We start from the raw sequence: 25,007 nt of genomic DNA on the forward strand, positions 1-25,007 counted from the left end.
CCAGGGAAGCACTCAGCACTCTCCACACGCTGGCTGCCAGCAGCAATCCCTAAATCATCCCCTGCTCCTCTTCCCCTTCCAGTTTTGCTGGGGAAGGTCTGCAGCCGTCCCCTTTCAAGAAGGGTTACTGTGCCTCAGCAATTGCAGTCTCTGGATATTGCTCCTTGACCTTACGCCTTCACAAGGCTGAAAGTCTCATTTTAAGTGTTGAAGGCACCTAAGGGATGATGTGCCACTAAGATGAGCAGGATGCTAGCAGAGCGGGCAACTTACATTTCCTGAAGTTTAACAAGAGTCGCATCGCTTTGCTAGGAATGAAAGCAAATGCTTTTTTGAGGTTCCTCCTCTATTCTCCTTACCAGGAAATGCTATCAGACACCAGCAGGAGAAAGCGAAGTTGGCTGCAAGAAGCAATTACTGAATCACAGAACTCTTTGAGATGGAAGGCACCTTTCATAAGCTCATCTAGTCCAAGTCCCCTGCAATGAACAGGGACATCTGCAGTCAGGGCTTTGCTGAAGTCAAGCTTTCCTTTTTTCAGTAGCTCAAATGACAGTTCCATAGCACTGTACTCCAGGCACATTTCCTTGGCAGCTGATCTCAGACAGTCCATATCTCATGCCTAGATCAGCTCCATGCAACAAGGAATGTGGTGCACCTTTATCCCACCTTCTTCCAGCGACCATCAGCTTCCTTCCTCCACCCCTCAGCTGTCTGGTTTTCAGCACTTGGTACCATATTCCTCGCTCTGAGCTGGCAGGAGGATGAAAGAAGCAGCTCTCCTCTTCATGAAACATAGCAAAGGGATCGTGTCATGGCTAATCCCTCCCCCACCACCTATCAGTTATTATTACAAGAAAACTAAATCGCCTTGGAAGCAGGAAAACCATTTTTTTCTCATCTCAAGATTGTCTCCATTTACAATCAACGGCGTAATGCTAAACCAGCAATGTCTGAGCTGACCGTGAGGAGCCGTCCCCGAGGTGCAGCCGTGCCTGCAGACAAACAGGATCCAGACTTGGGCTCCATGGGACTCCAAGACTACCTTGCCCTGTGATAAGACCCAGCAGAAGGAAGCAAGCCTTGGGGATTCACATGAGGCAGTGAAGGCTTGCAGCTGGACGGCAGCAAGCTCCGTGCTTGGAGCTGGAGAGAGATCACAGGAGAACCCATCGCTTCCCCTTAGAGATACCAGCTGGGCCAGCAAGCAGTAACCTGAGAGGGGCTGTGGTAAGGAGCTACGCTAGCTAACACCCTCTTATTGTCCACCAAGGCCCAGGCCCACCCTTCCCCAGTCATTTTCCCAGAAGTTTAACCTTTTATCTTTTCCAGGCATTGCTTTATTTTTCTGCAGCAGAGTTCACTCGCCGCTGCCCAGCAGGTATTTGTGGCAACGCATCTCAGAGGCTGATGGCCACATCCCTGCAGCATTCCTTTGCTTCCCTAAGCACTCTACCTTCAAGCTTTAGGTGACTCCGAGGTTTACCAGCACCAAAGGGAGAACCATGACCAGACACAAGGTTGGGGTAAGCAGAGAAGCTGTTTGCCTCCCCATTGCACGGCAGGTTGGTGGCTTACAGGGCCCCCCAGCCCCACGCTCTGCCCAGCTTGGGAACACCAGGCATTCTGCCTGCTCTGTGGCTCCTTGCCACAAATAAAAGCGATCGTGCTTCGGGGCTGCTCTCTCTTCCCACAGATTAGCTGCCTTTGCACATTCCCAAACAAAGCATTACACTATGTGAAAAGAAGGCGCAAGCCCTGCAAAGCCCATCCCGCTGCTGGGACAGGAAATATCTCCCATCATCTCAGCTAATCCTCCACCAATACAATGAGAAATGATGTCCAACGGCCGCCAAAAGATTATTAAGTGAAGAACAAAAATACTGCACCGCCCATTGCAATGGAGCCAAAGGCAATAAAGGGGAAATACAAGCTGCAGCCAATGGCTGGAAGGAGGAGGGGGTGAAGAGCAACAGAGCTGTAGGCAATTCCTTCTGCAAACCCCAGTGCTGCAGTACAGGTGCTTTGAGGACAGCAGCTTAACCCCAACTCCCCAGGAGGCCACCTCAGCCTTTTCGCTGCACCAGCAGATGCGTTTTGCTGGCAAACAGGCAGGCACACAGGAGAGGACCAAAGGCCAATGCACTGATGTGAGAGTGGGAGCAGAACGGAGCACACAGAGCTGCCAGCTATGAGCCAAGCACCAGCAACGCCTCCTAAGATGCAAACTAGGGTAACACCGCAGCAGTGCTCCAGCTTGACACTGCCTTTCCTGGATGCTCACCAGCTTCTCTCCTTAGGCTGGCTGTAGACCACAGAGACAATGGACCAAGTTTATGATGCACCTCGAGACCTGCCTGCATGTAACAGAGCTGCTGCACCAAGGCATTACTAGCAGGGTCCTACCTGTACATCCTACCTCTTTTGCAGTACATTAACAGATTGGCTTTAGCTACAAGAGATCCAGCTAGCACAGCCATTCTGCAGCCACCCCCAGCAAGCTGCTGCTGCTTACACACTTCAGCACCACACCATAGAGAGCCCTGGGTTACCTGGGGTGATCCTGCACAGCTCAGCATCAGCCACACCAGCTCCTTCTAGGAGAACGACATGCAAACAACTCAGAACAAAAATCTCACGTCTCCTTCCTGCTCTTCTCCTCGGTGCTTGAAAAGGGCTGTGAAATTAAACGAGGCACCTGGACGGACAGCACTGAGCAAAACTTGGCGCCCGCTTCAATAGCGGCCTCCAAAAAGCATTTCCCAGTTTGAACAGCTTGTTTTTAAAGGCAATATGGGCTTGAGACTTTTGTTTAGATTTCTAACAAGTGCATTTAAGGCAAAGAGAATTAGCTCCTGCAGAAGCAGCACAGGTGCTGCTCCTTCTCTGTGCTCCCTGCAAGAGCTGTTCCACTATCATTGGCTTTGCTGAGCTCCTCCAGCCCATGCACAGCCCCACTGTGCAGCTGCTATGGGAAAAATCAGGCAAAATTCACTCCACCAAGAAGGTGGAACGTGATTTTTCTATCCATGTGATAAGAGTACACAGTCAGTTCTAATTCAGAATTAAAAGTGGCGTTTAAGTTTCATGCTCTATCTCAGCAGAGAACACACACATTTCAAAGCCCACCTTCACCATTCTGATCTCACGTTTGATCTTCTCAACACACCAAAGCATCGCCCCATCACAGAGCTCAAACCCTACCCACACCTCAAGGAGATGCTTTGCTGGATACGGTGCTCCAGCCCTGATTGCTCACACAGCATAACTTCAATCCAAACACTCCCGCTGGCTCTCAGCCCACAAACACCCCCAGTTCCCCTGCACACCTATTCCTCCACAGCTCCTTCTGCATCCAAACCCATTTCCGTTATTCTCCTTCAGGCAGCAGGTCTCCAGTCCCAGGGAGAACTGTGCTTTGTGATAGCAGAGCTGCTTGCCAATCAACAGCTGAAGCCAGACTTAATCCCCTAAACAGACAAAGGCTTGGGGAACAAACTCAATTTGTTTTAATTTGTTGTTTGCTTACATTTTTGATAATGAACATGGAGATCTTGGCTCCCTGCGGAGCACAATCTCTCCTAGGTGAACTTTTAATTCCTCCTCCTCATTGCCATGCAGTGACATTAACTGTTCCTCTCACTTCAGGGAAGCATTTCTGTTGTGTGCTTTGGAGAGCTCGCCGACTCATTTCCTGCTCTGCAGCACTGCTGGGCACTCGTGTCCTTCCAAAGCACTTGGGAACACCTATGGATAAGCTGCATGCAGGGCAAGATAGCCCCAAGCAATTAAAATCGAGGGAATGTGCACAGAGCTCACACAACACAATACCTGGATTGCTGCTGATTCCCCAGGCACCCCACATCCTGCCCTCCAGACTGAGGACAAACAGACACATCCCCTTAATGTCTGTGCTCGGATGCTCACAAAAGCACTTGGGAAGATGCAGGGACCAGCTGTCTCTGAGCACAGTAAATGCCTGGGTCTCATTTTTATTGATGCTGGGTAGAGTCACACATTACTGAACACTGGGCTGCTTTCCTTGCAGTTCAGCAGAACACATGAATACGTGCAAAGCCTGGGTTTGGGGCCCCTTTACAGCATCGCAATTATGCTAATAACGATAATAAAAAGAGGTTGTTCCCTCCTAGAAAGCTGAGTTTGAGCAAACAGCCAGACAGGACCAGAGCAAAGGATTATCCTTATCACCACTTTCTGTGACTCATCTCAGCATCCCCAGGGGTCGCCACTGCTGGGAATGGTCATCACCCAACTTCCCACAGCCCTCCTGTGGTGCTGCCCTGCTGCATCCTTTGCCCCACACCTTCCCACTAGAGGAACCCTCCAGTTCTGTGAATAAAGCAAACTTTAACAAAGGAGAGTCCTGTTGCTATTAAAGCAATTAAATCCTCCAAACAGTTTCACAAATACCTGAGACAAAAGCCGGGTTCTGACTGCCGGCTCAGACATCCATTCATTTCTGCAAGTCGTTCTACAACACATCATTGAGATCTCAGGGGAACACTAAAATGATTGCACCAAAATGGGGAGATCTAATGCCTTCCAGGAAATCTTAAAGGTGTTTTCCTTAGGCACACTCAGTCGATCTTTTGCAATAGTGACCCAATCCGTGATGTTCGGGTATTATATTCCCACTATGGATCCATTGCCAGATTTTCCATATGGAAGTAAAGCTGAAAGGTGGCACAGAGGGAATGCACACCTCATCTCTCATCAGGCTCAACATCTGACAGAGGCTTTGAACTGGCAGAGCTGTTGGAAGTCAGCTGCCCTCCAGCAAGGTGCAGAGCCAAGCGAGGCACACCTCAGCCCTGCTGCTTTGGGTGCTGCTGGGTATGCTCATTGCATGGGTCTGATCCCAGCTCCAATCCCTCCTATCTGTATCCTCCCCTTAAAGTTGCTGTTAAGCAGAACCATTTCCTCCTGGTGGCCTTACTTAGAGGGTGGTTGCTAGCAGAGATTGCTCCCTATTAAACTGTCAGAGAGCTGCTCCAGGGTTTGAAGCAGTGACATCAGGACTGGGGGTGGCTTTCACCCCAAAGCCTGCTGACAAGGTTCCCTGTGCAGAAACTTCACCAGCCCAAAGCTCCCGATGGGCAGAGGCAAAGAAAGTGCCACTGTGCAGCAGAGAGCTGCACTGCCCTCTGCCAGCCCCTGACCGCATGGGGAAGTCTGCAGAGAGCCTGAGATGTACGTGCTCCTGATTTTGACACCATAGAAGTGTGTGCACACAGAACGTACAGAATCTCCCCTTCCCCTCACCTGGTGCTGCCAGCACCCACAGGTGACAGCTGGCAGCGTGCTGAGCAATTGCAAGAGTCCTGTTGGTAAATCCTGTCCCGCTTGTCTTTTATATGCAGTAACAGATTGCATGCAGCCAGCCTAAGCCAACCCCAAACCCTCCCAGGCGGAGCTGCGAGCTGCCCAGTCATCCTTCCTTCTCTATTTATGCACCTGGTGATTTACGTGCAAGCCTCACCCACAACAAATCCTGCTCCCCAGCCAGCAGGGAGGGTGTTCCACCACACTGGCTTCCAACCCAGCTCATCCTCCAGCAGGCTCCCAGCACCTCCCTGCCTGGCAGTGCTGACACACGTGCTTGTTCCCTCCTCCATTATCCAGAACCTCTGGGATTATGAAACACTTTGGGTTTGAGTAGTTTTTTGGTTTTTTTTTTTTTCAGGCCTGGCAAAATCTCACTCCATAAAGCTTTCTGTTCTGGCAGTGAACCGTTAACAACCATTCCACGTCTGTTTCTCTCCTGCTTACATCGAGCAGCAGCCTATAGACCACGCTTACCCACTTAAAGAAAAGTCCACGATGCAGTGTCAACAACCTCCAAGTCAAAGACACAAATTTATTCTTCCTTATCCTCATATCCTATTACTCAATCAGAAAGGCAATTAAATTAACCGGTTGGGAATAAATCATGAGCAATAGCCTTTATTCCTTGACATTTGCTTGTTCTCTTCTATGTCACAGCAAATAGTTATATAAGTAAATACTGGGGAAACAACCACATAATTCAAGCAAGGAACGTCACAGGGTTTCTGGAGTCATTGTAAGCAGCATAGGTCATGGGGCAGCCTGCATGTCTGTGCTGCCACATGCTTATTTGCAAGATGGTCACACGGAGGGTTTTACCTCCATTGGACTGTGTGCAACCTCCCCCAGATCTCCAGCTTTGCACCTGTGAAACCTGCAGGTACATGCATGGAGGCTCTGGGCTTTATCTCATCCCCAGGCTCACACAGTCACCTGCTGCACTATGATCGTGCCTCCAGGTCCACTAGCAATAGCACACAAGCAGCTGGCACTGAGGCTATTTTAAACAGAGAACCATCATCAGGGGAGCCTGGAAGCCATGCCAAGCTCTTCTTGAGCTCCTTCTATGCAGCTGCTTTCTGCCTACCAGAAAAAGGTTTGCCACTTAGGATCCAGTGTGACCCAGAACTCAGAAATAACTCAAAGCACAAGCAGCAGCCACAGAAGTGATCCAGATGTTTCTATGATACTTTCCCAGGATGATGCTTGCCTATAAGCAGTCACCTAACAAACGTATGGAGCGCTCAACCTGCTCACCAGTTCAGCCAGGCAGGCACTGTCAGAACTGCTGCACATCCCACCTTGCATTCCATTCAGGATTCACAGGCTTTACCATCACAAGAGAGCCTACTGCCCACACTGCACCACTGTGTCACTCATTCCCACTCCCTTCTGTGGCTGATGATGCTCTGCACTTCACTTTGACAAGTCCTCCCAGCACATTTCAAGCTTTTAATCAGAGGCGAGATGCCAGATCTTCCACCAGTCACCTAAAGCCCTTCACAGCCACGTGGCTGTGGCTAAAAGATGACTTCTACCCATCTCTATTCTGCTGTTGATAACTTACTGCTAAGTCTCTGCTCCTTCATTCCCCTTCTCACCCTCATGTGTTAGGGAGCATCCCTCCAAAGACCGTCTCCCTCCCATGGGTTGACCCACAGAGGTATCACTGCCTTTGGGACGGACACATGGAGTAGATCAAAACTCCCAACAGCAGCTCTGGCTCAGTGAAATGAGTACAACTGGGACCAGGTGAGCAGAAGTGGGGTTACCCATAGGTATTGTAACAATACTCACAGCCATCCAGTGTCCGAGGGAAAGCCATGCGATTGATTTGCACCACGTGATGATGGAACAGCTTCTGATTCAACAGTAACTACGGGGGATGTTAGGCCACAGCTATAAATGAGGTATTTGGAAATCAGCAAGCCCAGAGAACTTGTAGCTGAGATTTAAAAGAGGCCTGGCCAAGGAGTGCTCTGGATCGTTAATGTTGACTTTTAATAAGTCTTTGGAACACTGAGGATTGAAAGAAAGCTTATGTTGTGCCAGAGTTTTAAGAGGATAGAAACAGGATGACCCGCATAATTATCCACCTGTGACCCCAATTCTTATCCCAGGTGAAATAATGGAACAGCTGTAAAAGAACTTCATTAATAAAGCATTAAAGGAGGGTAACAGCAAATGCCAACAGCTTGGGTTTATAGGAAGCAGATTTGTCACTACATTGAGAAATTTTTTTGGAGTTGAATATGTTCCTTAAGCTCACAGCCTGAACGTAAAAGGAGTAACAAAGTTTGTACAGTTTAAAGCCATCAGAGGCCTTACAAAAATCTCTGCCTTCCTCTCCCCACAGAAGGGCTACCAGAAGAGTTGCAGGAACCACCATACAAAGCCAGGAAACAGCGAGGCAAGGTGGGGAAGCCATCCTTGAGTCACTGTGTTCTTTGGAAAGCCACAATCAATGAGCGAAGGGAAAGGAGCAGCAATCACTGGAATTTCCCAGGTGTTAAGTGCAGAACATTGTCACTCCCTGCTATGGATTTCCTTGGTTCAATGTTTCCACAGCTGAGGAGTGCACTGGCTTCTAATTAGTTGCATTCAGTGCAAGATCTACGTGGCATTTACAAAGCCTTCACTTTGCTGAGGCCAAATCTGTAATCTTAAGCACAGATACCAGCAATGCTTCCAGGTATGCGCCAAGGGATGTACCTCTGAGTCAGAAACGGCAGAGAGAGCCAGAGCTAAGCAACATCCTGCTGGTAAGGGACCACTAAATGCACCATGCATTGTGAAGTCCTTGGGCCCTCGTCCAAGGGCAAGGAGGGAAATGTGGGGAAACATACTGAAGCAGCTGGAAGTTGCTGTCCGTGTCATCTTCCGGGATGAAGAAACGGGGGACGAAGAGCCAAACTGCATCATGCTTTTGGGTCCAGTATTACACAGAGGATGCACTTCATCACCAGCAGCACTGCCGCCCTGCCTGAGGTCAGCCCTGGTGTGATCTCCACGAAAATGCCAGGTCTTCAGCAGCGCAGCCAAAAACCTTCAGTCCCTGTCATCTTCCTTTTGATTTACGCCTGCATCCAAGCCCCTGCCAGCTCCAGGTGCACCGGTGGGGAGGGAAGACATTCTTCACCCTGAACCCATCAGCACACAGCAATGCACATCGGGGGACATCGCTGCTCTGCCAAACAGCTGGGCTGCCCTGGGCATCACAGGGATGGACGGACAGAGGGGCTGTGAACCATTTCAAAAATCCCCTCGACAGTCATTGTCAAGCCTCTATGACTTCATCTTTGTTACTGTTATGTTTTTGAGAGTCAAGAATAACACCGACTTTCCATATCTTGTGGTTTTTGGAGGGTGTGAATAAATTCTCTTGCTGTGAGTTGTTTAGGTATCAGTAAACCCAACCATTGAGCAATATGCAAAGCCCACGGTGGAGATGTGGCAGGCAAAGATTCACCATCATGACACATCCTGAGCTTCTAAATGTCAAGTCAAAACCGCCAAGATGTGCAGATGTCTCTCACATTCATTACAGGTCTGCTCAGCCACATCAGCTTGAACTTGAAAATGGTGGAACATGGCTTGTCCTTCTCCTGCATTCACACCTTACACACCTGATTGAATACAAAAATCAAAGCTGAGTCCATCTCAGAAGTACTTGGAGGTCACCTCCCTCTGCTGGTGTTACTCATGTTATCCAGTTGAGAGCAGCAAACAGGATACATTAGGCCATGTCAACCAGAGGACTACAAAACACTCTGGAGAGCCAAATCAGGGCTGGTTTTGGTCTCAAGATTCATTCAGCGAGTCCCTGCGTTCGCTTCACTCCTTTAAGTTCTCAAGGCTGAAAAGAAGAGCAGCGAGGGGGCAATGAATGAGGCACCCCAAAGTCACAGTGCTCCCTAAAGGCAGCCTTACACCACCATGGCTGCTTCCTCCCTCGTCTCTTGATTTTTCCCTTCATTCTTTACTCCAGAAGACCCTTTGTATTTTTGCTTTCCCTTTGCAGTGCTCCTCAGCTGACCTAAAGGCCACGAACACACACAGCAAGCCTTCATTTTACTCCATGGCTTCCAACTCCAGCTCAAGAGGAAGAAACCTCCTACACGAACAAGTGCAGTAAGAACAGGAGGAGAGGGAGAGACCTCATTTAAGACCATACAAGGGGAAATTGCAAAAAATTACCTAAACCTTTAGGAACATATTTATATTTTGATTTCATGTAATATTACTTCCTGGTTTCCAGCACATATTCCCTGGGCGTCCCCTATCAAATATCAGGCAGTATTAAATCACTGATCCCTGATCCCCGTAGCTCTCAGAAAAACATCTGTACTAATTTGTTGGTTTTCCTTAACACGAGGGCCAGATGAACTCCTCCAGGGCTCAGCCAAGTGAGATCGCTGACAGATGCAGAATAAAAGTGCAAAGATTTTTCCTTTATTAAAAATAAGGTTCCACACTCCAAGCCCCGAGCTTGTCATTTGCCAGAGTGATGAAATGACACGCGGCAACCTTGATCCAGCACTGTTGTGGATACAAAAACAGGGTTCTTACCTAATGCAAGCAAATGGTTTCTGACAGCACATCCAAATTGGCACGGGCCAACGAGGTGAGGGGGTCCGGAGTCTGGATGCGGTGCCTTTTTGCTAGGGGTCTCTGAAATGACTCAGTTGTTGAAGTTCACTGATCTGTGAATGCAGCAGTTCTGGCACTCGGCTCTCTGCTGTCAGGGCTCTGCCTGCAGCGCTGCCAAACCTGGCTGCAGCACTTCGACACGGAGCCGCATTCTTAGCGGGGACAGCGGTGTGAAAGCAAGCCAGCTCTTTGTCCTTGTTCACAGCAAGGTACAACAGCCCGAAGCAGCAGCAGTGACTGCTGCCAGAACAAACTGCACAGCCAGCACCGCCTTTGGGGGGCACCTTCTGACCTCCCTTCCCTCTGAGTCACACTGAGACCAAAGCTGTACCACGCTGTTTGTGGAAGCAAGAAGGCAAGAACTAAGAGGGCAACCTTCAGTTTGCTGAATCACCTCAGCCACGTTCCACAGCAACAGCCTCACGCATTCCAGCAAGGTGCACGGGCATTTGGCTATTGCATGGCCGTGGGTACACTTTGTAGATGAAGCTGTGATGCTCTTTGCCCTGCCTTAGGAAAGGCACTGCACACCAGTAACAGTCAATTGCAACTCTGACAAAGAACCACCATTCCCCAGAAAGGGCATACTTTTCATAGTAGAAACTCCCTTCCAAGTTCAGAAGAGCCCCAGGAGATGCTGGGCACAAGTCACAGTCCTGCTGCAGGCCTATGGAGCTCCCACTAGTCACAAAAGAACCTCAGCTATCTCCAAGAAGCATGGCTCAAGTCAGGGCCACTCATCTCAGGAACCAGTGGCATCTTCCCAGTTGCCACAAGAACCTGGCAGAGCTGGGCTGCTACCGGAGCAGACTCAGTATTCTCTTCCCTCCCTCTTCTACAATGGGACAGTTCAAGAACTAACACAGCATGGTTCTTCCCTGGGGACATTTACATTGGAACAGGACAGGCTGGGTAGGGGATTCAGATGGCATTTTGCTGTGGCTACACGCTCAGAAGCTCACTGTGAGGTCTCAGCACACCACTAACTGCTTTCATGTCCTAAGGAAGCGCGAGGGCTTAAACTTCCTCACATCATCCAGGATGCTGAAGCAGTGCTGGAGGCCAGCCTTGCACTGACAGGGATATTAATAAGGGGAAGACACAGCTGTCAGTACAACTCAGCCCCACAAGAGCCACCCCAAACCTCATCATCCCACACCACACTGCATCCAGTGACACAGCTGCGTTCGTGCTGGTGGCTCATGGTGGGCATTCCCCCTCCAGCCCCTTCTCAAGCAGCAGTGACACAGTGCAGGAAACCACAGAAACCAGCATCCCTCCACCAGCAGCCTGCAAAGCAGCCCAGCCCGGGCACTGGTCAGCCCATTGACAGCTGTATCTGTTTTCAATAAACTTTTATAGCCTGTCAATGCGCTGAATCCTACGCAATAAAATCTGTCATAAAAAAAGGCCTTGCAGTGCCAGTGTCTTTTCTTTTTCCCTTTTAATTTGAGGACAGCTGGGAGGGACCAATTCAAGGGCCAAGTCCATAAGATGTTTTTTGAGAGGAAAAAAAAAAACAAAAAAACAAAAAACAACACTTAATTACAATGGGAATTTTCAGAGCCTCCTTCTGGGGAGAGCAGCCATCTTCAGAAGTGACTTCATTTCCAGAGCTGGCTTCCCTCCCAGTATTTGAACAAGCAAGGAAAGAAAAGTTCAGAAAGGAGATAGGTTTCAAGTTTGGCTTCAATGGCCATAAACTGGCCTTTAAAGCTGCAGGCAGGCTGTGGGATGGTTTGCTGGAGTCCCAAACTCCAGGCCATAGACCTTCAGGAGCAGACTTAATGCCTGGCACAGATAAGGAACCTGAAAATCCTCCATTGGCCAGCCTGTAGATTTAACCCTGCCTGGCTTCTCCATCTCCTCTTACAAAGAGCCAGGGTCTGAAATCCCTGGTTTGTATTCCCTTCCCAACATCAGAACTTTTGGGATCACCATTACAGCCATGTTGAGCCAGCTCCAATCCCCTGCACATAGCCAAGTGAAGGGAGAAGGGCATTTAAGAGCAGTTATGAGATCCCAGTGGAGCACAGCAGGAGACACAGAGCACGTGGAGACTAAGAGCCAACAGCCTCTTTATTCTCTACCTTTAAGATGGAGATAACCTTGTCTCAATGAGCATCTTAGGAAGATAAACGTGGTGCCAGCGATAACAAACTCCATCTCTCTCAGGATATCCCAATTCCCAGGCCTGCAGGCAGCTGCTGAGGGCAGCTCTCACCGCAGCTGATGGCTGTTTGGTTATCAGGCTGAGCTCTCACTGCTAGGAGCAGGGCTTTGACAAAGCTCCTGCAGCCCCAGGGACAAAAGCTATGAGTAAGCAGGAGGAATTTTCCCTGCTTGCATTGTTTGGACTGTCAGTCACCCCAAGTAGTACATGAGCCTGAGAGTGAGCTGCAAATACTGTGTCCCAGCATGTGGCCCAGGGAGGGGATGCACGCAGGCACGGTGCAAACAGCTGGAGCTATGGACAGCTGCTCTCCACCACAGCACACTGACTGATGCAGCCTCTCACGGAGACGTCAGCTTTCACTTGTGTTTTAGGAAAGATAAGTCACTAATGACCACTGCTTAAATGATTCTTGGCAGGAAGAAAAACACAGAGGTCCTTTATGAAGGGTTGCTCTTTATCTGTCAGAATAGCAGCGCCAGTTCATTTCTTGGTTTCATGCTGAATGCTGTCTCTGGAGCGGGCTGGGGGATGCACACGGGGGAAGAGCTGCTTTCCCAGTCCTCCAGACAAGATGCTGATGTCTGAGAGTGATTGACCGCCCGCTGGAGTCCCACAGCTCCATCCACCAACAGCAGCTCCTCAATTTAAGCTTCTCTTTTCTTCCTGATGAAAAGTGGGGAACTGACAGCAGTCAGTTGGAACAGCCAGGGAAGAGGAAAGCTCCCGTGCCCCCAGCTGGGGACCAGCTTGGACAGCACAGCACAGCCAGGTGATAGAGCCCAGGAGGGTGATGACGTACACCCATGGGCAGCCCTTGGGATCACTTGCTCTATCCAGCAGCCTAAGCAGCAGCTCTCTACGAAGGTCTGCCAGCACTCTGGCACAATCAATGCCCATTCTCAGAATGATATCACAAGAAAATCCAAGGCAACAAGCCATCCCCAGGCAACAGGAGGCTTCCTCCAAACTTGCATGGCTTCAGAAGCCACTTGCTTTCCCATCTACCCTGTATGTTTTCTAAGTCTCTGCTCCCCATCCTTCTCAATGCACAAACTCCTGCATGGCAGCAAAGCCCAGCTGCACACCTCTTGGCACAGAGCAGGCACAGTGAGGGCTGTGTTCGCCAGATCCATTACAAGGAGGAGGAGACTCCCTTCTGCCAGGGGTTCTCAGGGGTCACTTTTCCTCCCCATCTGCCCAGAGATGGATGGCCAGACTGCCCGACCAACTGGTGAGAGTTAACCGGTGCCTCAAAGCATGCTGAGAGGCTTCCATGACAGGTACTACATCGCTGAGAGCTCTGTTATGTCATTCCACCAACCCCTTGGCCAAAAATCTGCCTTTACAGAAAAGATCCAGACACCAAATAGGTTATTAAGTGAGGATGTCTGACAGTAGTTCAGCTACAGAGAGATGTTAAATAGGAACAATGAAACGATACTCACATTTGAGGATGCTGTACATCTTCAAAGCACTTCACCAAAACATTAACTGATTATACCCAAAAATAAATTGCTCACAGCTGTTACTGAGATCCATGAGGTATTCAGAAGAAATGGATGGGACATCATCCATCCTGGAACATACAACATGTGCTGCAGTGCAATCAAGAGCTCAAAGGAAATAACTCGCAGGGAGCTCAGCTTTTAGCACCCCTTCGCCACACACCTCAAAGCAGGGCTTGTTGTTAGGGGAAGGAGCCCAAGCTACCTCCTCTCAGCTGCAGATGAAAGCTGTGACGGAGCCAAAGCCCTGTTCAAAGTTCAATGTCACAGTTACAATTCCTATTCCTATTTTACCTTAGCAGGAATGATGTGCACTTCTGTGCATGCCAGACAACTGAAGACATTTACAGTGTTTACAGCTGCAACCAAGAAGAGAACATACATCTGGCCCTGCTTTAGTAAACACTGCAGGCTCATCCAGCAACCCTATTTGCACCCATCTGCATCAACTTAAGCACAGCCCTCACCACCACTCCACTGCACGGTGTTGAAGAATTCAGACTATCAGTGCACACCCATAACAGCATCCCACCCCCAGAGCAGGGAGCAGCAAACAGGTGCAGCACAAAGCCTCGTGGCTGGAGCTGCTTTTGGTAGCACAGTCAGAAGAGCACCAGGGCACTGGCATCTCAACAACCCCAGGAGAAGTATTTGCACACAACTATTGGCAAGCTCTCCAGCACTGGAGCTGGTTCCTGGCCCGCTCCCCACCACAGCACAGCATTTGCCCAAGCAGATGCCTGGAAGGACACGAGCAGGGATCTGGCATCTGCAATAACTATTAAGGTATAAAAGGTTGCTTGTTAGCAGGGCAGCACGTGGCTGATTGCTGCCATGGCTCTGTGTCTGCCACTGACCCACTTTGCTGTTTGCTTGCGTTCCCAAAGGATGGAGCAGCCCTGAAAACATGCCTGGAGCAGCCCAAACCCAACCACTTCCACACCCAGTACCAAGGCATCAGGCCTGGCCCTTACAGCCAGTGCCCCCCCCAAAGCAAGGCTGCCATGGGAACACACAGTGGGGTGCAGTGCACAGAGCAAAGCTGGCAGCTTTCCGGATGCCAATGGAGAAGAAGGCAGCAGATCAGGCAAACTCATGTCTGAAGAGGACTACGGTATTACAAATAGCTTGTATGAGGGAGCAGAGAAACCAAGGCTTGCTAGGAAAACAGCAGAGATGTATGGAAGACACGCTGACGCAGCCCACATCTAGAGGAAAGAATAACAGCCCCTCATTTTCACGAGCATTAGAGCTCACAGCATGCTCAGTCTCACAGGAGTTCTGGTTTCAGCCCATTCTACCATTCACACACCGTGTGCTGGAGATCATCCTGCAACACATCATCAACATCTCCAAAGAATCCCAAGGTGACTGCGTTTAAAATGAAACTTGCAATACCCTCCAGGAAAGCCTTGGAGCTGACGTGCCCAGGGTAACAGAGACAGCAACCTTCAGGATGAGTCGTTGCAAAGCAGCAGCCTGTGGTGCTGTGCCAGGCTCTGCACCTGGGGAGAATCCACCACCTTTCTGTGGCTTGCCCTCAGTTCACACCACACCAGCTCCAAAGTAGCAGCCTGGTGGGTTTCGTTTTGCAAACCCCATTTTGGTGGGTGTTTCCATGCCTGCAGAGTACCAGGAATACATTATCATGCTTTTTAGGCTCTGCAAGGCAGGAATTGTGTCCTTATTACAGTATCAAAACTTGCCTCAATCTGTATTACTTGAAGCCAACTGTGAACACACACCCTGCAAACTGTTTCAGCTTGAGGGATTTGTCCAAGGACAGCAGCATGGCACGGGGGCTGAACACCTCACCCCCATCCTGTTCATGGCAGAAAAATATCCTCATAATACTACAAAGCACTCAGCTTGAGATGTTATAAAAGCTGATACCAAGGGACAGAGAAGAGGAGGATGCTCCAAGAGGCTCTCTCAGTCAAGAGAAACACCTCCAGATGCAGCTCTTATTTAGGATCTGCAGCATGAGATGCAAGGCAGACTGTCAGCAGGTTGTAGCTCAGAACTGGGGGTCTGGAAATAATGCTTAAAAACCTCAGTGTGGGGCATCAGAGGAGAAAGAACCAAGAGCTGCCACAGCTCAGCACTGCAGTGCATTGAAAGAACTGCATGCAAGTTCCAGGGGTGGGCACAAGCTGTGCCCAGAGCTGAGCAATGGGGTGACATAAGGCAGATGCTCAGAGCTGCCTATGACTGCAGGGGGGTCTGTGCATCCACACAGCCAAGGGAGAACTGTGGATGGGCAAAGCACACACAGCACCTGCTCGTGCTGTGCCTGGATCCAGTCAGCACTGTCAGCCTCTCACTTAAAAAAAAACCCCAACAAATAGAGTTTTCTCCCATCCAAACCTCTCTCCTTCCCCCTCTGAGCTCATTCATGGCTCAGGCTCCGGGACAGCTGCCTGGCTGCCAAGTCCCCCCAGCTCACTCCTCGCCTCAGCACAGAGCAACATGAGCAGGATGATAGCAGGGCCAGCTGTGAGAAATCACTGCACCACTCAAAACAACTGCAGCAGAGAGCGAGCAGGGGAAAAAAAACATAAAACTGCAGCAAGCCCCTCAACTCCGTCCCCTCTGCCTGCCCACTGTGGTCTCATTGTTACAGCGATCCTCAAGTCACCAAGCCAGCCCTGGCCAAAATGACAGCTCATTAGGAACAGTTTAAAAACTACAATGGGTGGGGAGTGCAGAGCCCAGGGAGCAGGCAGTGGATTTTTTCACACCTAGGTGATTGTTTAGAACGCAGCTCAGGTCGATGGAAGTGACCTGGATCCCGGCTGGGCGCGAGGCCAGCAGGCTGCAGTGTGAAACCCTCAGCTGCTGCAGAGCCCTGCTGACACCCCAGTGCTGCTCTGTGTGAGCTGGGAGCCTGCAGGGCCTTGTAAGCATTTACATTTTATGCAGTCTCTGCTTCCAAGAGTTGCCAAGCTCTTAACCTGCAAGCTCAAATCAAACCCAGAGCCTTCTCTATGGATAACAGACAAAAAACCCTGTTTGGCTACAGCCACTTACTGCCCCCTGAAACTCCACAGGAACCATTTTTGTTTAAATGAGAGCACAAAGAAGGCAGTGATGCCCATGCTTATGTTTGTGGAAACATATTGTTTCCCCATGGTGACTTGCAGAGTGGGCTCCCAGCCGTCCTCAAGTGACACCAAGCATCAGCACAGGGATGCTGAGGGGATGGAACTGCTCACCAAACACAGACATCAGGAACAGCACAATCTCAATAGCTTGGCAAGACAGATGGGATTTGGAAAGGCAAATATGCCCAGGAACCCCACTGATAGCAGCTTTGGCAGTCAAACCAACTGTGGCTTGCTGTCCCCAAGAGGACATAAGTGCTGGGGACACAGCTGACCCCAGCAAGGCAGGAGCAGAGGTCTGTCTCTGCACATGGGACTGGGATGGGGCTCAGAATGCCATGGCAGCTGCTGCTGGTGACAGGACTGCGTGGGAAGCTGAGAAAGAGCAGCAGCACTCAGGCAGTTAAGAACAATTTTTTCTCAGTGTATCACCTTACTGCTGCTCCACAGCCCTCAAGGCAGGCCCTGCAGCCCCTCTGTGGCAGGGCAGCATGGGGCCCTGCAGCCCATTTCAATTTGAAGCCACTCCCAGGCAATCATGCTATTGTCCCACTTTCCCTGTTTGCTGGCTGGCACAGCATCTGGGAGGCACAGCATGGCTGCTCCCCCTCTACACCTCCTGCTCACGTGGGATACCAGCCACAGCACAGAGCTCTGGGAATTTCCCTCAAGGTTTTAGGTGAATCTCTGCCTCTGGGATGCTCAGATGCACCCTAAAAATCAGCACCCCTACAACATGCCTCCACACCTCCTCTGTGCTGCACTAGCTCCAGAGAAACAGCAGAGCCCTGATCTGTCAGCTCTATTTAGCTTTGCTGCAGGCACATCTGATGAAGCAGAGCTAGAGGTTATGCTCCCTGTTACAAAGCTGGAAATAAGGTTGCAAGAAAAAAATGAACCAAGATAACAGTTCTAGGATGTGCCTGCCACCAGGATGCCTCTGGAGCTGCATGCACCTTCATCTCCCTGAAACACATTGGTGTTTCTGTACTGAGTTCCTCCAGCACAAACCCTCCCCAGCTTCACTCCCTGCAGGGCAGTGCCCCCACCCTGTTGTGCGGCCATCCCCAGAGTTCTGCCTCTCCTGGATGTGGGCTAAGCACAAGGGAAAGGAACAGGGCTTCACCTCTGCTGTGCAGGGGACTCTTGACTCTTCAGAAGCAGCACTGATTGCACACGTTTCAGCAAGCCCACGGGCTCCCACATCCTCTCAGCACATGAAGGAACAGCTGACTGTTAGCTAGTCAGGAGTCTGGTCCAGATGAACTCCTCCCTTCCTGTCCTCTGCCTTCCAGAAAGCCGCTCTCTCCCTTTGGACAAGTTGATCTCTCACCTACAGCAAAGGCTCTGCCCTCAATAGTGCGAGCAGGAGCTTCTCCAACCTCTTCTGAGATTGCTGTTCCTTGCCAAGTCTCCAGCAGAAGCATCCTGACAGCCTGCTGCCCTCGTTTCCCTGTACCACCTCTTCCCACAGAACAAGCTTGCTGCCACCAGGTGGGATAGCACAAGCCTATCTCTGCCCAAACACTGCTTTTGGGCAACCAGTTTCTTTTTCTTCCATTCCTTCATCGTCTGAGGCTTTGATGTGTGCACAGAAAGGAGGACAGATGGACAGGCTGTGCCCTGTGGGACAGCGATTGCAGGATGAGGTAAGGCAGAAGGAAGTGGGTGCTGCAGGCTGAAGGACAGCTGTAGCTGTTCCCAGGATCTGGAGCAAGCTAATTGATAAATAGCAGAGTCAGAGCTAGAGGAAAGCTGGGCATTCACAGCCAAGAAAGCCTAACTGCTTTGGAAGACATTCTGGCCTTTGTTACACAATTTCCATGCAAAGCACTCACTGTACTCAGAGAGCGAGAGGTGAACAGGGGATAGATAATGCACAGCCCTCACTCATTGCACAGCCCAAAGCACAGCTCAGCACCATCCTCCAGCTTCCCACCTAGCAAAGAGCACAGCCTGCAGCAGCCAGCACTGCAGCTCGTCCTGGCAACTGCCACTGGAGGAAGCAGAGTAAGGAGCAGCAAGGTTTCAGCCTCAGAGCAGCAGCTCCTGTTGCTTTCACAGTGCCCAGGGCACCTTGGAGCCTCAGATGATGGTAAGCCAAAGTTTTCCAAAAGGAACACTTAAGAACAGCCAACCGAGAGGTAAATAAAAGCCAATTGGAAGCACCACAATTCACAATTCAGTAAGCCAGCCTAGTGCTGGCCTGGACAACAGCTACATTAACAGAAACCCAGATCTATTCCCACCAACCAACAAGTTCAACCAAGCCTTACCTTACCCAAGCAAACAGCATCCGAGATCCAGCCAGCACTGCTGCCTGATGCTCAAGATGATCTGGCCGCTACAGAAGGAACCTGGGAACAGAAGGAAAAAAGCTGTAAGCCTTCCAAAAGACCCAGGCATAACATGCCCACCACCTCCCTACTGTTCCTCAAGGCTTTGCCTTCCTTTGTCACCCCCAACCCTCCCACCGACACCAAACATACCCAGAGCACTGCCTTGCCCAACCACTCCACCAAAAAGCAGCCAGCCTCAGCTCAGCCTGACTTATATCAGCTCCCCAACCCTCACAGCCCTGAGAGGACAGATGATTACTCTTCTCCAGGTGGGACAGGTTACTCTATGAGCCCCACAGGTGTCCTGGGGAGCTCTTCTAGATGCAATTTGAGCCACTGCTTCTGCAAGACTCAGCAAACTTTGTATTTCTATGCTTCCCAGCCACAGCAGCAGGACGTGGGCAAAGCCTGTGTGTGCGTGCACCAAACACACGTGCACACCATCGTGTGCAAATTATCTGTCTTCCATTTGTGTTTGGTTTGGCTGCACAGCCTGCTCTCTGCAGGCTCAGCCAGTGGATATCCCGGCTCAGATAAACAGCAGACAGCTGCTGGGAGTCAGAGATATTCTGGTGATTAACAGCTGTGTGGGTCTATGCAGCAGAGCCCCCCGACCCCTGAGATCCCTCCTGAACAGGCTGTTTCTTTTCAGATTTCTGTTTGTCAGGGGAAGGCTGGGAGTGATCAGAGGAGATTCTCTGTGAAAGTCGCAGGTGAAACCCAGTGAGAAGAGTCTGCAGCCCCAAATCCTGTCCCTTCCTCGCCACAGCAACGTTTGAGCTTTGCCAATGGCTCTTGCGCAGCACTGCAGTGCCAACAGCAAAAATGAGACTGCTCAGTCTGAATTCCCTAAGATGGAATTCAGAGATGATCATTTCCAAAGATCTGAGGACATTCCAGGACGATGCTCTGGCTGGAAGGAGGGCTTCTTTCTGTTAGAGAAGGGAGCAGAAAGGGATGGAAATCTATCCCTGGTGTGGGACGCCTTACTTACAAGCCAAAGACTTTTTGATGGATGAAGGGGGTGAGAAGTAGGAAGTTGCTCACAATGCGACTATAAAAACAAAGTCAAGAGATTAGTTAATAACGTGTGGTCTGAGAAAACAAACACGTCTTTCCATAAAGACCCTAGTTCAAATAAACCGGTGCTGTTGTCGTTAAGCCCTGCCATCTGCATGCCTCTTCTCCACTGGGCCCAGTGTGAAATTTAAAGGGACCACTGAGTGGAGGAAGAGTCCCCAAACATCATCCTGTGGGGCACTTCAAATCCAGATGTGGCTGAAAGGCACTGTGATATGAACTCCTCCCTGGGTAACGTGTATTGAAATGGGATGTCTACAGTTGAATGTGCAAAGGCAGGAAGCCTATGGTGAAAAGGCTGAGTTCATAGAATGATTTGAGTTGGAAGAGACCTTAAAGGCCACCTGGTCCAACTCCCTGCGATGCACAGGGATACACACAGCTCCATCAGGAGCTTAGAGCCTCATCCCCTGACTCTGGGTGCCTGCAGGGATGGGGCATCACCAGTTACAGGACGGTCTCTTCGAAAGGCTGAAGCCTGACAAAGTCAGCAAGCATAGGGTGCACGGAAAGGGGGCAGGGTGTGCCCATGGGGCTTGTGTCCTCCTTTGGCTCTCAGCTGCCACCATTCGGTGGAGAGCAGAGACCTCCCTGGCTCTGCCCTGGTCATGCTTTCATGCTTGATTGCAGCTCATCAAGGCCCGAAGTCTAATAATGCAACAACTGAGGCTGGGAGCTCCCTCTGACAGTTTAACTGATGGTTGTAATTAGGAACTAGCCCACACAGCTTTTCATTAGTGTGCTGCACCGCGTAAGACTTATTATGACTGTTGAGGAGAGACTGTGCTTGACGTCCAGGAAAAAGGCATGAAGGCCTCCAGGGAACCGAGGGCAGCAATGCCTGGTGTGAGCAGGGAGCACACGCATTTTCCAGGTGGCAGGTAGAGTCCTCTGGGCTCCCTGCTTTCTTCCTGCCTTCTCCCTTCGCAAGCAGAACCTGCTTCTCTCACCCACCCCCTAAAAGCCCCCTAAGCACCCCCTAAACAGGGTTTTGTTTGTGTCAGTTTCATCCTGCAGCCTCAGTTCTTCTGACTCTTGGGCAACGTCTGCTCTGCTCCTAGCTGTTTGATAGAAGAACTTGTGATTGTAAATGGCACGGGGAAGGAAAGGGAAATAAACTGGTTATCGTGCCAGAATCACTCCTGGCACTCCTCCCATTCCTATTTTCTCTTACTTTATAAAGCTGGAATAAATCAGAACGATTTTCCCTGGAGTGAGCAGCACACCGATGTGCCGATGGAAGGGGAGCAGAATCAGCACCTCAGGCCTTGCATTGCTGTCCTGAGCTGCAAGTGGTGGGGAAGGGGAATAGAGTCTGAGTGTTTATTAGCAGTCATAACCTTAATCAAATAACACTCAAGGATATGTAAAGAAATCTGTTCCAACTGCAGCCTCCCAAGCCAAATAAAGGAGTAAATGGGACTTCTATCAAAAATCTCTTTTAAAACGCACGCATGTTGGGTCCTGAAAAATATCCCCACTTCTTGCGGAGGAGCCAAAGCTCCAAAGGAGCCACCCCAGAGCAAACCACGGCCCTTCGTGCCACACACCAACCCAACACGCTGCCGGATGGCGATGCTCTCCCTGCAGACATCGAAGCAGCCCTGAGGCATCTCCCAGCTCAGGGATGTTGGACCTTGCACTGCAGGAGCCTCATTCACTCTCTTCCCTCCACCTATGGGACTGTTTACGCATTACGCAGAACGATGTGGGAAAAAAGGAAAGAAAAGAAAAGAAACAGGCCCTGTGTAATAGAGGTGCACGTAAATAATCACTGGCCTAATCCCCTTTGACAATGAAAGATATCCAACCAGAAAATGTTCAAGCCTGTAACTCAACCTGAAATTTAAGCACAAGGAAGTTGTGTCAAAAGGGGACTTGGGTTCCCATAAAAGCCTCTCTGCTTTCAGACCCTGGGCCCCCAAGCCAAAAAAACAGAGCCAACTTCCAGACATAACATCTGAGAAGTACAGGCCTCGCAGAGGGACTCGCAAACTGCTGCACAGAGACAGCCACTGGGAAGGCATGGGGTGAGGGTCCTGGGTGCCTGGTGGGCGGCCTGCTGTGCCAGGGAGGGATGCTCTCCACCACAGGACCTGAGGGATGAGCTGTGTTGTCCTACGAGGTCACTGACAGCTCTCTCCAAAGAGTCATCTTAAAGCCAGCTGGGCAAAGTCCTGCAGAAGCTCCTGTGCAACCCTCCTGAAGCTGATGTGTGACCATAGCATTTCGCTCGGTGCAGGAAGAGGAGCCCCTGGGCAGAGAGAGGTGGATTAAATAACCTTAATTGTGGTTTCAAGCCTCCTGCTTGACTTCTTCTATTCCACTGAGGATAGCAAGTGTGTGAGGTCCAGCGCAGAGAGGGGAAGTGCTTGTCCCTCTCATCCCACTCCTTGCAGCCTCATTAACTCCACTGGAGTGGATATGTCCCTCTGTGAGGACCTGAGGTTAATCAGTGGTCGTAAGAAAGACAAGAAGCAACATGAGCTAAATGCTGGGTTCTCACATCACCTTGTTCCTCTCCTAGCTCATGCCCCATCCAAGGCAAGGCAAGCCACTGGGGCTTCAGTTTGCACACCCATTACATCCACACCCCTAACAGGTCCATCTGCTGTGCCTCTGCTCTGCATGCACACTGCACCCTCTGCCTGCACACAGAGCACCAGCATCCTGGTGACAGAAATACCAGGAGAGAAGTCCTGGGAAAGCAGGCACAGAGCAAAGCCAGTGCAGCTCCGTTGCAGGACTCCGTGGTTTCCGTGCTTTATCTGGCTTTACCCGGAGCCTCTAAACACACGACCCTGCTGGTGTTATGTTTCTTCCCCCGACAGCATCCCTCCTGATACGCTGGGGAGTTTCTCTTTGCTCGTTGGGAATTTTCCTATGAGCTGGTTTCTCATCGGAAAATGCCGATACACTGAAATCAAAGCTCTTGGTGGGAACGCAGCAGTGTCAGGGGATCTTCCATGGGAAAGTTTTCTCCAAACGCAGGCTGGAGCTTTCTGTGTGAGCCAGCCCTTCCCTGCCACCTGGCACAGCAGTGTTCCCCTGGGATGGGGACACCCCCACCCACTTTCCTCTCCCTGAGGATATCCACCATGAGTTAGCGCGACTTGGGTTGGAAGGGACCTGAAGCAGGGCTGGAAATGGGTTCGGATTTGGGAGAGGCACCACATCGTGAGAGCTGAGTCCTACCCCACACCCGGCTCCAGCTCGGTGGGGTCTCCTCGTCCCCTATCCCACAGGCTGTGTCCCCTCAGCCCTTGGAGGTTCTGCCATGGCTGAGACAACAGCACCACCGTGCGCCTCTGCAGCGCCGGGGGAGATGCAGGCAAAGCCCGCAGCTCCCTCTTGCGGCTCCTACAGCAGCCCGGAGATGAGGATGGGGATGCAGGATAAGCACAACCCTGCCTGAATCTCTGCTGCGTTCTGGGGGAGCCGCTCCTGAGCACGGCAGGAGCCCAGCAGGCGCTCACACCTGGTTTCACTAAATATATTACCAAAAACCATCGCAAAGGTTGTGGTCCTTCTCAATTCTGCTGCTGGAGTGCTGGAGCCCCTAAGCACTAATCTTGCAGAGCTGAGGGCAATTTGTTCCTGTTTGTCTGGTTTTTTTCCCCACAAACAATCTTTCTCCTGCAACCGCTTTCTAAATTCACACTGATGACACGGGGTCCTTCTGAGGTTTTTCCCGACAACAATCTGAAGGGCTGAGAGATTGCAAAACGTCTCAGTGCTGTCTTATCTGCCAGGGCTCGAGCCACTCTCCAGGCTAAACACAGCTGCTGCCAAGCAGAAAAGTTGAACAGTTGCTTAAGGACAACACCATCCATAGAACAAGTGCAGCAAACTTGTTGCCCAAGGAAGGCAACATAGGCAGCCCTGCTCAGCCTTATGCCTGGATGCTGTGTCCCCAGTCTCCCTACAACCCCAGTTCTTCGCTCCCAGCCAAGCACCCTCCATCTCTCACAAGCACAGCATGTTTAGGGGCATTTGGCCGAGGCCACCAGGAGGATCTCAGAGTCCTTGGACCGGCTCACATCGAGCTGTTTGCCCCCAGCAGCCCTCGCTGTGCTGAGCTTCCCAGGGAACATCGTGCCTGACGGCGTGCCAGCCTTGTTGTTGGCTGCCGATGAGATAACGTCTCTTAAATCTGGACCTGTGACACGAGGGCTTTCAGCCCCGTTTTGCCTGTGGCTGCGTTCCAATTTCAGGACAAAAATGACCAGGAGAAATATGAGAGGTTAGTGACATTCTTGGCTTGGAAATCATCGGCCTGTCGCGGAAAGGAATGCGATTGAAAAGAGGCATCGCTGGTGTTTGTTTTCAAGCCCTTGATGTGAGATGCACTTGAATACACAGTGTTCCAATGCAGCTTTTGGGCTTCAGGTGAACCTTGCTGAAAGGGGTGGGATAGCTTATTTTTGACAGAGGAACATTTTGGGCCAGGAACTGCCCTTAAAAAAGATCCCAAAGCATGGTACCTATTTATACCCAGGATGCTGCTTTCCTGGGGACAGGAGAGCCAAGTGATGGGCAGCCCTGCAGCCTGCTTGCCCATCCATCCTGTTGCCCATGCAGCACCGCTGCCCAGCTCCTAGTGCTTGCCTAAAGGCACTGGGGGGGTTCACAGAGCCCATTGGGGCTGCTTTCAACACGCACGTGCATCTGGGAGAAAACTCTCTAAACATGCAAGGGTGTGTATGTGCTTTGTGCTGGAAACAACAGCCATGTGCTAGTTTATTAGAATTCACTTGCACGGACAAAAGCAAAACAAAAGCTTAACACAGCTTGACGGAGCCCAGAG

At 50.7% G+C, this 25,007-nt stretch overlaps 1 protein-coding gene across 2 annotated transcripts in view; it reads right to left on the reverse strand.

Moving 5' to 3' along the window:
* Positions 1-25,007, reverse strand: part of SNX19 (sorting nexin 19) — a 103,142-nt gene that overhangs the window by 52,228 nt on the left and 25,907 nt on the right. For both annotated transcript variants that reach the window (XR_006171025.1, XR_006171024.1), the window contains one exon: positions 19,058-19,138. The gene's annotated coding sequence lies outside the window, so the exon portion shown is untranslated. The remainder of the gene's footprint in view (positions 1-19,057; positions 19,139-25,007) is intronic.

The sequence above is a fragment of the Centrocercus urophasianus genome, unplaced genomic scaffold (genome assembly GCF_019232065.1).
Source record: "Centrocercus urophasianus isolate 14NV4802_14NV808 unplaced genomic scaffold, USGS_Curo_1.0 seq_37, whole genome shotgun sequence".
Classification (NCBI taxonomy): domain Eukaryota; kingdom Metazoa; phylum Chordata; class Aves; order Galliformes; family Phasianidae; genus Centrocercus; species Centrocercus urophasianus.